Raw genomic sequence first — 15,553 nt, 5'->3', positions numbered from 1 at the left:
TTCGCAGAGGGAAGCAGGGATTTGCAGAGGTGCTAGAGCTCAATTTTGAAATAGAGATAAATAATTTTGAGAGGTATGATCTCATTGTCAACATAACAACCAAGAGTTCCCAATATCTTCCATACTACATACATTATAGGCGGTTCCCAAACAGAATGGTAAAAGTTTTTACTCCCCCTCCACCAACAATCATCAATCCATGGCTTGCTCGAAACAACACGTGCCTCCAACTAACATCAAACCTGGGTGAGTTTTGTTTGCAATTATTTTTTATTTGATTTTGATCTTTTGATCATGGGATTGGGCATCCCGGTTACCAGCCATTTTTCTCGTGAATGATGAGCGGGGTCCACTCATCTTGAGAATAACCCACCTAGCATGGAAGATACTGACAGCCCCCAGTCACTACATGAGCGATTCGGGCATACAAAACAGATTATTATTTGAAGGTTTAGAGTGCGGCACATGCAAATTTACTTGGAACGGTAGGTAAATACCGCATATAGGTAGGTATGGTGGACACTCATGGCAAAAACTGGGTTTAAGGATATTTGGAAGCACAAGTAGTATCTCTACTTGGTGCAAGGAATTTTGGCTAGCATGAGGGGGAAAGGCAAGCTCAACATGTTTGAATGATTCATGACAATATACTTTAACTGAGATGTGAGAAAACATAACCCAATACATTGTCTTCCTTGTCCAACATCAACTCTTTAGCATGTCATACTTGAAATCTCTCTTCCTTCAATATTCTTTCATGAAATGTTCAAATGACCAATACAATGTTTGCTAACCTTAATTAAACTTACTGCCTCTACTTCTTACATGTGAAGTCATTACTCCCAACGGGGTAAGCATATGAAACATGTATAATTTCAGATTCATGACATTCAACTCATTCAAACATTTACTCATAGGATATAAGTGAAGCACACGAGTAAATGAAAAGCTACTCCTAAAAGATATAAGTGAAGATCAATGAGTAGTTAAATAATTATGCAACTATGTGAAGACTCTCTCTCATTAAAGGATTTCAGATCTTAATTACTTTATTCAAACAGAAAGCAAAGCAAAATAAAATGACATTGCAAGGATAGCACAACTCATGTGAAGAAGCAAAAACTTAGGTTCAACCGATACTAACCGATAGTTGTTGAAGAAGAAGGGTGGGATGCCTAACGGGGCATCCCCAAGCTTAGATGCTTGAGACTTCTTGAAATATTATCTTGGGGTGCCTTGTTCATCCCCAAGCTTGAGTTTTTGTGTCTCCTTAATTCCTCTCATATCATGGTTTCTCTTTTTATCAAAAGCTTCATCCACACCAAACTCAACAAGAACTCATGAGATAGGTTAGTATAAACCAATGCAAAACCTTATCATTTTCTACTGTAACAAATCACTAAAATTATTATTCAACATTGCATACTAAATTTCTCTGCATATTTAATACTCCTATCCTCAAATAGAATCATTAAATAAGCAAACATATGCAAACAATGCAAACATAACAGCAATCTGCCAAAACAGTACAGTCTGTAAAGAATGCAAGAGTATCAATACTTCCCTAACTCCAACAATTATGAGAAAAATATTACGCTGTAGAAGATTTATCAGAGCTCATTGTGAAAAAAGATTCAACATTATATCACTCTCTGACTTTTCTAGGGAATTTTTGCAACAGCAGTAAACTTTCTGTTTTGAAACAGCAACATGTATACTAGCAAAATATGCATGGTAAAGGCTATCCTTGAAATTTTTATTGAAAATAAAGATGCAAGACATTATTCTAAATAACAGAAAGCAAATACTAATAAAAAATGACGTTCCAAGCAAAACACATATCATGTGGCGAATAAAAATATAGCTCCAAGTAAAGTTACCGATGAACGAAGACGAAAGAGGGGATGCCTTCCGGGGCATCCCCAAGCTTAGGCTCTTGGTTGTCCTTGAATATTACCTTGGGGTGCCTTGGGCATCCCCAAGCTTAGGCTCTTGCCACTCCTTATTCCATAGTCCATCGCATCTTTACCCAAAACTTGAAACTTCAACCACACAAAACTCAAAAACAAAACTCGTAAGCTCCGTTAGTATAAGAAAATAAAAACCACCACTTGGGTACTGTAATGAACTCAGTCTAAATTCATATTGGTGTAATGTATACTGTATTCTAACTTCTCTATGGTTCATACCCTACGATACTACTCATAGATTCATCAAAATAAGCAAACAACACATAGAAAACAGAATCTGTCAAAAACAGAACAGTCTGTAGTAATTTGTATCAAACGTATACTTCTGTAACTCAAAAAATTCTGAAATAAATTGGTGGACCATAGGAATTTGTCTATTAATCATCTGAAAAATAATCAACCTAAAAGCACTCTTCAGTAAAAAAAATGGCAGCTATTCTCGTGAGCGCTAAAGTTTCTGTTTTTTACAGCAAGATCATAAAGACTTCACCCAAGTCTTCCCAAAGGTTCTACTTGGCACTTTATTGAAACAAAAGCTATAAAATATGATTACTACAGTAGCATAATCATGTGGACACACAAAAACAGTAAGGGTAAATATTGGGTTGTCTCCCAACAAGCGCTTTTCTTTAATGCCTTTCTAGCTAGGCATGATGATGACAATGATGCTCACATAAAAGATAAGAATTGAAACATAATGGGAGCATCATGAAGCATATGACTAGCACATTTAAGCCTAACCCACTTCCTATGCATAGGGATTTTGTGAGCAAACAACTTATGGGAACAATAATTAACTAGCATAGGAAGGTAAAACAAGCATAGCTTCAAAAATTTCAACACATAGGGAGGAAACTTGATATTGTTGCAATTCCAACAAGCTTATATTCCTCCCTTATAATAATTTTCAGTAGCATCATGAATGAATTCAACAATATAACCATCACCTAAAGCATTCTTTTCATGATCTACAAGCATAGAAATTTTACTACTCTCCACAAAAGCAAAATTCTTCTCATTCGGAATAGTGGGAGTATCATAAGAGACTTGAATACTATAAATTGTTTCCACATTAAAAGAGTAATGTTCAGAAAAAGGGTACTCATAAGCATGACAAGTTTTATAAATATAACCATCACTACTTTTTATAGCATAAGTTTCATCACAATAATCATCATTAGTAGCAACTTCGTTCTCATCATAATCGATTGAAACCTCTCCCGAGATAGTTGAATCACTAAATAAAGTTGACACTCTTCCAAATCCACTTTCGTATTCATCACAATAAAATTCAATATCCTTCAAAATAGTGGGATCACTACTTCCTAAAGTTGACACTCTTCCAAACCCACTTTCATCAATATAATCATCATAGGTAAGAGGCATGCTATCATCATAACATCTTTTCATATAAAAACTTGGGATGCTAAAAATATCATCTTCATTAAACATAGCATCCCCAAGCTTGGGACAATCATTAATTTCAGCAAATATATTCTCAAATATGTAATTCTCACCAAACATAGCTTCCCCAAGCTTGGGCCCTTTCATATCATAAGCATAATCACTCTCATCATTAAAAATATGGATAGCACCAATAGTATAACAATTATCACCATCACAATGAGTAGTAGGAGCAACATCATTTGGGAGGGATACCTTTTTACCTTTGTTTCTCCTTCTTTTCTTTTTCTTCTTCACATTATGTGTGGGTTCAACCTTCTTCTTTGTGCTCCTTATTGATGAGATTGGTTGAATAGAAAGCTCCTCCTCGTTACATGATTCATCATAAGAAATAATAGGAGGATATTGAGAAGTCTCTTCCTTTTCATTAGTATTCTCTTCATCTTCTAATTGCTTTATTTTCTTTAGGTGATTGGCAATATAAGGATTTTCAATGCAATTCACCGCACAAAACAAATAAATCTCCTCTAAATCAATATCAAGGAAATGCTCAAGATTAAATTTTGGAATAAGCTTAGTTGCACGTTTCAATTCTTCATAACCCAAAAGCAAACTAAGTTCATTGTAATGAGCAAGGGAGATCAAATCATCACAATTTTTGGACACGATTCGATCATGAAACAATTTGCATTGGAGATGTAAATGATCATGTTCATTTGAAAGTTCACAACGGTAAAGATATCTTAAATTTTCAGCACTAACATTAAGCCTTTCTTGCAACCCTTTAGTTTCTAAATGCTTATGCCTCTTGCAATATCTATTTTCCCTATTTGGTGTGTACTTGCAAACCCAATCTACTCCACAAAAATCGACATGCTTATAAGAGACATTTTCATCATAACTAGTGCAATCATCATTAGTACTATGGATATTCAAAGAGTTCATACTAAGAACATTGCAATCATGCTCATCATTCAAAGATTTAGTATCAAACATTCTATAGATTTCTTCTTCTAGCACTTGAGCACAATTTTCCTTTTCATCAAACTCACAAAAGATAAAGCGTATGAGACAAACTCAATTCCATTTTTTTGTAATTTTCTTTTATAAACTAAACTAATGATAAAACAAGAAACACAAAGATTTGATTGCCACATCTAAAGATATACCTTCAAGCACTCACCTCCCCGGCAACAGCGCCAGAAAAGAGCTTGATGTCTACTACACAACCTTCTTCGACGTTCTTGGGCCTCCAAGTGCAGAGGTTTGTAGGACAGTAGCAAATTTCCCTCAAGTGGATGACCTAAGGTTTATCAATCTGTGGGAGGCATAGGATGAAGATGGTCTCTCTCAAACAACCCTGCAACCAAATAACAAAGAGTCTCTTGTGTCCCCAACACACCCAATACAATGGTAAATTGTATAGGTGCACTAGTTCGGCGCAGAGATGGTGATACAAGTGCAATATGGATAGTAGATAAAGGTATTTGTAATCTGAAATTATAAAAACAGCAAGGTAGCAAGCGATAAAAGTGAGCGTAAACGGTATTGCAATGGTAAGAAACAAGGCCTAGGGTTCATACTTCACTAGTGCAAGTTCTCTCAACAATAATAACATAGTTGGATCATGTAACTATCCCTCAACATGCAACAAAGAGTCACTCCAAAGCCACTAATAGCGGAGAACAAAAGAAGAGATTATGGTAGGGTACGAAACCACCTCAAAGTTATTCTTTCGGATCAATCTATTTAAGAGTTCGTACTAGAATAACACCTTAAGACACAAATCAACCAAAACCCTAATGACACCAAGATACTCCATTGTCACCTCAAGTATCCGTGGGCATGATTACACAATATGCGTCACACAATCTCAGATTCATCTATTCAACCAACACAAAGTACTTCAAAGAGTGCCCCAAAGTTTCTACTGGAGAGTCAAGACAAAAACGTGTGCCAACCCCTATGCATAGGTTCATGGGCGGAACCCGCAAGTTGATCACCAAAACATACATCAAGTGGCACATGATATCCCATTTTCACCATAGATAAGCACGGCAAGACATACATCAAGTGTTCTCAAATCATTAAAGACTCAATCCAATAAGATAACTTCAAGAGGAAAACTCAATTCATCACAAGAGAGTGGAGGGGGAGAAACATCATAAGATCCAACTATAATAGCAAAGCTCGCGATACATCAAGATCGTGCCATAGAGAGAATACAAGAGGGAGAGATCAAACACATAGCTACTGGTACATACCCTCAGCCCTGAGGGTGAACTACTCCCTCCTCGTCATGGAGAGCGTCGGGATGATGAAGATGGCCACCGGTGATGGGTTCCCCCTCCGGCAGGATGCCGGAACAGGCTCCCGAGAGGTTTTTGGTGGCTACAGAGGCTTACGGCGGCGGAATTCTCGATCTATCTTCTCCTACGACGTTTTTAGGGTACGTGGACTTATATAGGCGAAAGAAGTCGGTCGAGGGAGCCTCGAGGGGCCCAGGAGACAGGGGGCATGCCCAGGGGGTGGACGCGCCCTCCTATCTCCTGGCTTCCTCGAACCTTCCCTGGCTTGAACTCCAAGTCTCCCGGATCATATCCTTTCCAAAAATCACGCTCCCGAAGGTTTTAGTCCGTTTGGACTCCGTTTGATATTCCTTTTCTTCGAAATACTAAAACAGGCAATAAAACAGCAATATGGGCTGGGCCTCCGGTTAGTACATTAGTCCCAAAAGTAATATAAAAGTGTATAATAAAGCCCGTAATCACTCAAAACAGATAATAAAATAGCATGAATGCTTCATAAATTATAGTTACGTTGGAGACGTATCAATGATCACCGCCCACAACTCTTTGTATTCTACTCGTGCATATCATCTACGTATAGACCTGGCTCTGATACCACTATTGGGAAACATAGCATGCAATTTCAAAAAAAATCCTATGCTCACGCAAGATCTATCTAGGAGATGCATAACAATTAGAGGGGGAGAGTGTGTCCACGTACCCTCGTAGACCAAAAGCAGAAGTGTTCACTTAACGCAGTTGATGTAGTTGAAGGTCTTCTCAAATCAACCGATCAAGTACCGAACATACGTCACCTCCGAGTTCTGCACATGTTCAGCTCGATGACGTCCCTCGAACTATTGATCCAGTAGAGGCACAAAAGAGTCGATGAGTTCTGATACGTCTCCAACGTATCTATAATTTATAAAGTATTCATGCTATTATTTTATCATTCTTGGATGGCTTACAATCATTTTATAGCAACTTTTTATCATTTTTTGGATCTAACCTATTGACCCAGTGCCCAGTGCCAGTTGCTGTTTTTTGCTTGTTTTTTACATCACAGGAAATCAATATCAAACGGAGTCCAAACACCGTGAAACTCCTTGGAGAATTTTTATGGACTAGAACACCCAGGATGGGCCAAAGCAGTACCTGGGGGGTGCCCCGAGGGGGGCACAACCCACCAGGGCGCGCCTAGGCCCCCAGGCGCGCCCAGGTGGGTTGTTCCCACCTCGGTGGCCTCCTGCACCCTTTCTTCGCCCTATAAAATCCAAAATATTCCAAAACCCTTCGGGTTTGCCCTAGATCAGAAGTTCCGCCGCTGCAAGCCTCTATAGCCACCGAAAACCAATCGGGACCCCGTTTCGGCTCCCTGTCGGAGGGGGGGAATCATCACCGGTGGCCATCTTCATCATCTCGGCGGCCACCACGATGAGGAGGGAGTAGTCCACCCTCGGGGCTGATGGTTTGTACCAGTAGCTATGTGTTTAATCTCTCTCTCTTGCGATCTTGAGATGTCACGATCTTGATGTATCATGGGCTTTGTTAACATAGATGGATCATATGATGTTTCTCCCCTCTCTACACTTGTTGTGATGAATTGAGTCTTTACCCTTTGAAGTTTTGTCTTGTCGGATTGAATGTTCAGATCTGAGAACACATGATATATGTCTTGCATATGAATACCTGTGGTGACAATGGGGTATTATTTTGATTCACTTGATATATGTTATGGCACTCAACTTGCAGATTCCCGAGGTGATATTGGGGTAGTCTATGCATATGGGTTGATGCACGTTTTTATTATCTTTTCTCCGATAGAAACTTTGAGGTCTCCTTGTAGCTCTTTGTGTGGATTGAGTATTATGAATCTGAAATTGTTTGATACATATCTTATAATTAACTCATGGGTACTCGCGATGACATTGATGTATCTAGGTGACATTAGAGTTGGTTTATATGCATCACATGGTGTTATTTTAGTACGAACTCTTGATTAGATCGATCGAAAAGAATAGCTTGCTGTTATTTTAGTACGAACTCTAGGATAGATTGATCGGAAAGAATAGCTTTGAGGTGGTTTCGTACCCTACAAACAATTTCTATCTTTTGTTCTCCGCTAATAGGAACTCGGGAGTGATTCTTTATTACACTTTGAGGGATAATCGTATGATCCAACTATGTTAGCATTGTTGAGAGATTGCACTAGTGAAAGTATGCACCCTAGGCCTCATTTTCCATCATTGCAATATCGTTTGTGCTCTGTTTACTATTTACTACCTTGATGTTTTTTATTGTTCGCACTACAAAAACTCATATCTACTATCCATACTGCACTTTTATCACCATCTCTTCGCCGAACTAGTGCACCTATACAATTGGCCATTTTATTGGGTGTGTTGGGGACACAAGAGATTTCTTGTATTTGATTGCAGAGTTGCTTGAGAGAGACTGTCTTCATCCTACGCCTCCCACGGATTGATAAACCTTAGGTAATCCACTTGAGGGAAAATTGCTACTGTCCTACAAAACTCTGCGCTTGGAGGACCAACACATGTCTACAAGAATAAAGTTGCATAGTAGACATCAAGCTCTTTTCTGGCGCCATTGCCGGGGAGGTGAGTGCTTGAAGGTATATCTTTAGATCTTGCAATCAAATCTTTTAGTTTCTTGTTTATCACTAATTTTGTTTATAAAAGAAAACTACATAAAATATGGAATTGAGGTTGCATCATATTATTGATCATCTTTATAATATCTTTCTTGAAAATGATGGTTCGAAAAATTGTGCTCAATTGATAGAAGAAGAATTTAATAAAATGATTGGCATGAATGATGAGCATGATGGCAATGTTGTTAGTATGAATTCTTTGAATATCCATGATGTTAATGATATGCAAAGCTACAAGCTTGGAATGCTATGTTTGATGAAGATAATATTTTCACTCCCCCAAGTTTTGGTGAGCAAGTTTATTATGATGAAAGCATGCTTCCTATCTTTGATGATTACGGTGATGACATGTATGCTATAAAGAATATTGATAACCATGAAACTTGTCATCATGATTTTAATTTTCAATCCCATGATAGTTATTTCGTTGAGTTTGCTCCAAATACTATTCATGAGAATAAATTTTCTTATGTGGAGAGTAATAAAATTTCTATGCTTGTGGATCATGAAAAGAATGCTTTATGTGATAGTTATATTGTTGAATTCATTCATGATGCTAATGAAAATTATTACGAGGGAGGAACATATGCTTGTAGGAATTGCAATAATATCAAGTTTCCTCTCTATGTGTTGAAAGTTTTGAAGTATTGCTTGTTTTACCTTCCTATGCTAGATGATTCTTGTTCCCATAAATTGTTTGCTCACAAAATCCCTATGCATACGAAGTGGGTTAGACTTAAATGTGCTTGCCATGTGATTCATGATGCTCTCTTTATGTTTCATTTCTTATCTTTTATGCAAGCATCATTGAAATCATCATGCCTAGCTAAAAGGCATTAAAGAAAAGCGCTTGTTGGGAGAAAATCCAACACTTTTACCTAATGTTTTGTGTGTTCACATGATTATGCTACTATATTGATCATGCTTTATTGTTTTTGTTTCAATAAAGTGCCAAGTAAAGCCTTTGGGATCATGTTGGGTGATAGTTGATTTGATCTTGCTAAAAAACAGAAAATTTTGCGCTCACGAAAATAAATCGTATTTTTAACAGATGAGTGCTTTTGAGTTGATTCTTTTTTCGTAAGATTAATTTACAAATTTCTCACGTGTTCATATTTGTTTCATAATTTTTGGAGTAGCATAAGTATGGTTTGAGTATAGATTACTACAGATTGTTCTGTTTTTCACAGATTCTATTTTCAATGCATAGTTTGCTTGTTTTCTAGTTTCTATGGATTGTATTGCTCAATATAAATTGTGGAAATGATATGATACAGTAGGAATTGTGTGTAAAGAATTATGAATCTTGTCTTTGACAGTACCAAAAGTGAAATGGTTTGCTCTTTATCATACTAACCTATCTCACAAAGTTCCGTTAAGTTTTGTGTGATTGAAGTTTTCAAGTTTTGTATGAGATGTCGATATGAGGAGAATAATGAGTGAAATATCCTAAGCTTGGGGATTACCAAGGCACCCCAAGGTAATATTCAAGGAAGATCCAAGAAACTAAGCTTGGGGATGCCCTGGAAGGCATCCCCTCTTTCGTCTCCAACATTATCGGTAACCTCATTTGGAGCTATGTTTTCATTCGTCACATAATATGTGTTTTGCTTGGAGCGTCAATTTATTTTGTTAGGATTTGCTTGCTGTTATTTATAATAATATTTAGCATCTTTTATTTCAATAAAAGTGGCAATCATAGCCTTTGCCATGCTTATTTTGCAAGTATACTTGTTGCTGCTTGAAAACAGAAAGTTTATCGATGTTGCAAAACTTCCCTAGAAAATTCAGAATATGATAAATTATTGAAACTTTTTGAAAAATAAGTTCCGATAAATTTTCTACAGTGTAATATTTTTCTCATAATTTTTTGAGTTAGGGAAGTATGATGAATCTTGCATTCTTTACAGACTGTACTGTTTTGGCAGATTGCTGTTATGTTTGCATTGTTTGCATATGTTTGCTTGTTTAATGATTCTATTTGAGGATAGGAGTATTAAATATGCAGAGGCATTTAGTATGCACTGTTTAATAATAGTTTTAGTAATTTTCTACAGTATAGAATGATAAGGTTTTGCATTGATTTATACTAACTTATCTCACGAGTTCTTGTTGAGTTTTGTGTGGATGAAGCTTTTGAGATTTAGGGAAACCGTGATATGAGAGGAATTAAGGAGACACAAAAGCAAGCTCGGGGATGCACAAGGCATTCCAAGTTAATATTCCAAGAAGTCTCAAGCATCTAAGCTTGGGGATGCCCCGGTAAGCATCCCACCTTTCTTCTTCAACAATTATCGGTTAGTGTCGGTTGAACCTAAGTTTTTGCTTCTTCACATGAGTTGTGCTATTCTTAGAATGTCATTTTATTTTCATTTTGCTTGCTGTTTTAATAAAATACTTAGACCTGAAAGTTTTTAAATAAAATAGAGTCCTCAAATAAGAGGCTAGGTAAGCGGCATTCACATAATGTCAATAAAGCTCTTTTCTATGGAATTACTCTTGTGATTTACTTATATCCTATGAGTAAATTGTTGAATGAATTGAATATCATGAAGTTGAAATTACATGTTCATATCATGCCTAGTAGTGGCTTCACATTGGGTTTAGAAAGTGAAAGCTTTTGAAGCTTGACAAAGCTTGACAATCACAATATTGGTCATACAAGCAATTCACGAATAATTAGTATAAGGAAGAGAACTTTCACATGCAAATACACTATCTTGGAAAAAAATTGTGATTGTGAGCCCCCATCAAAATATTGTATGCCAAAATTGTTGACGTTGGACAAGGAAGACAACATAATGATTTATGTTTGTTCATATTCACATAGAAGTTATATTGTCATAGATCCTTCAACATGTGGTGCTTGCCCCATATCTTTGCTAGCCAAAAATTCCGCACCAAGTAGAGATACTACTTGTGCATCCAAAAACCCTTAAACCCAAATCTTGTTTTGAGAGTCCACCATAACTACCTAAGGATTGAGCAAGATCCTTCAAGTAAGTTGTCATCGGTGCAATAAGGCAATAAAAATTGCTTCTAAAAGTGTTAGATCATTTAGTGTAAGAGAAAATTGAGCGTTGTACGAACTTGTGATGGCAAAGAATAAAAGCGAAAGATTGCATAATAAAGGTTGCTATCATAAGGGGAAATATAAGGTGATGTACTTTTGCACTAAGGGGTTGAGCATACAAACAAATAAGCGCATGGCAACCTTTGCTTCCCTTTGCGAAGGGCCAATCCTTTACTTTTATGTATTTACTTTTATGCAAAGAGTCAAAGTTTTTCTCTCTATTCCTTTTTATTTTTCTCCTTTGGCAAGCATCATGTGGTGAGGAAAGATCTAGGCACATATATCCAGTTGAATATGGGTAGCATGAGTTATTATTGTTGACATCACCCAAAGGTGAATACGTTGGGAGGCGAAATTATAAGCCCCTATCTTTCTATGTGTCTGGTTGAAATGGTTTGCCCATGTGTATGTGGTGAGTGTTAGCAATCATAGAAGACTATAAGATGGTTGAGTATGTGGAGCTCTTACTTAGACTCTGTTGAATAAGTTGAATTGCAATTGCTTGGTGACTGAGAACATAGGTTGGTGAATTTCAAGAGAATTCATTATTTGAACCTTAACATGTGAATTGGTTGCTACTATAACATGAGAAATTTTATAAGAAAGAATTGCTGTTATGATGCTAGGAAAAGTGATTGAAATTCTCATTGATCAAACTTGTGCACTTTGCTAGCATTCACACTTCATAAATTATTTCTTTCATCATTTACCTACTCGAGGACGAGTAGGAATTAAGCTTGGGGATGCTGATACGTCTCCAATGTATCTATAATTTATGAAGTATTCATGCTGTTATTTTATCATTCTTGGGTGTTCTACAATCATTTTATGGCAACTTTATATCATTTTTTGGGACTAACCTATTGACCCAGTGCCCAGTGCCAGTTGCTGTTTTTGCTTGTTTTTTACATCGCAGGAAATCAATATCAAACGGAGTCCAAACACCACGAAACTCCTTGGAGAATTTTTATGGACCAAAACACCCAGGATGGGCCGGAGCAGCACCTGGGGGTGCCCCGAGGGGGCACAAACCACCAGGGCGCGCCTGGGCCCCCAGGCGCACCCAGGTGGGTTGTGCCCACCTCGGTGGCCTCCCGCACCCCTTCTTCGCCCTATGAAATCCCAAATATTAAAAAACCCTTCGGGGTAGCCCTAGATCGGAAGTTCCGCTGCCGCAAGCCTCTATAGCCACCGAAAACTAATCGGGACCCCGTTCCAGCTCCCTGCCGGAGGGGGGAATCATCACCGGTGGCCATCTTCATCATCCCGGCGGCCACCACGATGAGGAGGGAGTAGTCCACCCTCGGGGATGAGGGTTTGTACCAGTAGCTATGTGTTTAATCTCTCTCTCTTGCGATCTTGAGATGTCACTATCTTGATGTATCACGGGCTTTGTTAACATAGATGGATCATATGATGTTTCTCCCCTCTCTACACTTGTGATGAATTGAGTCATTACCCTTTGAAGTTTTGTCTTGTCGGATTGAATGTACAGATCTGAGAACACATGATATATGTATTGCATATGAATACCCGTGGTGACAATGGGGTATTATTTTGATTCACTTGATATATGTTATGGCACTCAACTTGCGGATTCCCAAGGTGATATTGGCATAGTCTATGCATAGGGGTTGATGCACGTTTTTATTATCTTTTCTCCTATAGAAACTTTGAGGTCTCCTTGTAGTTCTTTGTGTGGATTGAGTATTATGAATATGAAATTGTTTGATACATATCTTATAATTAACTCATGGGTACTCGCAGTGACAATGGGGTATCTAGGTGACATTAGAGTTGGTTAATATGCATCACATGGTGTTATTTTAGTACGAACTCTTGATTAGATCGATCGAAAAGAATAGCTTGTTGTTATTTTAGTACGAACTCTAGGATAGATTGATCGGAAAGAATAGCTTTGAGGTGGTTTCGTACCCTACAAACAATTTCTATCTTTTGTTCTCCGCTAATAGGAACTCGGGAGTGATTCTTTATTACACTTTGAGGGATAATCATATGATCCAACTATGTTAGCATTGTTGAGAGATTGCACTAGTGAAAGTATGAACCCTAGGCCTCATTTTCCCTCATTGCATACCGTTTGTGCTCCATTTACTATTTAATACCTTGCTGTTTTTTATTGTTCGCACTACAAAAACTCGTATCTACTATCCATACTACACTTTTATCACCATCTCTTCGCCCAACTAGAGCACCTATACATTTTGTCATTGTATTGGATGTGTTGGGGACACAAGAGATTTCTTGTATTTGATCGCAGGGTTGCTTGAGAGAGACTATCTTCATCCTACACCTCCCATGGATTGATAAACCTTAGGTCATCCACTTGAGGGAAAATTGCTATTGTCCTACAAAACTTTGCAGTTGGAGGCCCAACACGTGTCTACAAGAATAAAGTTGCATTATAGATATCAAGATCCATCAGCATGATGGCGTGGTGACGGTGTTGGTGATGTGATCCACGCAGGGCTTCGCCTAAGCACTACGACAATATGACGAGAGGAGTAAATGGTGGAGGGGGGCACCGCACACGACTAAGAAACAACTGTTATGCTTTGGGGTGCCCCCTACCCCCGTATATAAAGGAGGGAGAGGGTCGGCCTAGGGCGCGCCCCCAAGGGGGGAGTCCTACTAGGACTCCCATTCCAATTCGGACCCCCCCCCTTCATTTCTAGAGGAGGGACAAGGGGGGAGGGAGAGAGAGAGGGAGAAAGAAAGGGGGGTCACGCCCCCTCCCCTAGTCCAATTCGGACTCCCATGGGGGGGTCACCTCCTGTGGCCTGCCTCCTCCTCTTCCCTATGTCCCATGAGGCCCATTAACTTTCCCGGGGGGTTCCGGTAACCCCTCGGTACTCCGAAAAATTCCCAAAACATTCCGGAACCATTCCAGTGTCCGAATATAACCTTCCAATTTATCAATCTTTACCTCTCGGCCATTTCGAGACTCCTCGCCATGTCTGTGGTCTCATCCGGGACTCCGAACAACCTTCGGCCACCAAACACATATAACTCATATAATACATATCATCATCGAACGTTAAGCGTGCGGACCCTACGGGTTTGAGAACTATGTAGACATGACCGAGACACCTCTCCGGTCAATAACCAATAGCGGAACCTGGATGCTCATATTGGTTCCCACATATTCTACGAAGATCTTTATCGGTCGAACCACAATGTCAACATATGTTATTCCCTTTGTCATTGGTATGTTACTTGCCCGAGATTCGATCGTTTGTATCCTCATACCTAGTTCAATGTCATTACCGGCTAGTCTCTTTACTCGTTCCATAGTGCATCATCCTGTAACTAACTCATTAGTCACATTGCTTGCAAGGCTTCATATGATGTGCATTACTGAGAGGGTCCAGAGATACTCCGATAATCAGAGTGACAAAGCCTAATCTCGATCTATGCCAACCCAACAAACACCTTCAGAGATACCTTTAGAGCATCTTTATAATCACCCAGTTCTGTTGTGACATTTGATAGCACACAAGGCATTCCTCCAGTGTCCGAGAGTTGCATAATCTCATAGTCGAAGGAATATATATTTGACACAAAGAAAGAAGTAGCAATGAAACTGAACGATCATTATGCTAAGCTAATTGTCCATCACATCATTCCATTAATGATGTGATCATGTTTATCAAATGACAAATCATTTCCATGGCTAGGAAACATAACCATCTTTGATCAACGAGCTAGTATTGTAGAGGCATACTAGGGACACAGTATTTTGTCTATGTATTCACACATGTATCAAGTTCTCGGTTAATACAATTCTAGCATGAATGATAAACATTTATCATGAATAAGGAAATATAAAATAACAACTTTATTATTTCCTCTAGGGCATATTTCCTTCAGAAACCATGGCGGTAGCCACATCATGGACCGAGCCAATCCTAGCATACTTACTACGCCATGAATTACCTGAACACCAAACAGAACTGCGATGTGTCATTCAATGATCAAAAGCGGTCCATGAAGGGAGACTATACAAATGCAGTATCAATAGGGTACTCCAGCGCTACATTTCTAAAGAGGAAGGGAAAGATCTCCTCTAGGAAATTCACTCTAGGATGTGTGGGCACCATGCAGCACCTCGGACTTTGGTAAG

The sequence above is a fragment of the Triticum dicoccoides genome, chromosome 4B (assembly GCF_002162155.2).
Source record: "Triticum dicoccoides isolate Atlit2015 ecotype Zavitan chromosome 4B, WEW_v2.0, whole genome shotgun sequence".
Lineage (NCBI taxonomy): Eukaryota > Viridiplantae > Streptophyta > Magnoliopsida > Poales > Poaceae > Triticum > Triticum dicoccoides.
Note: the sequence above shows the minus strand (reverse complement) of the source record.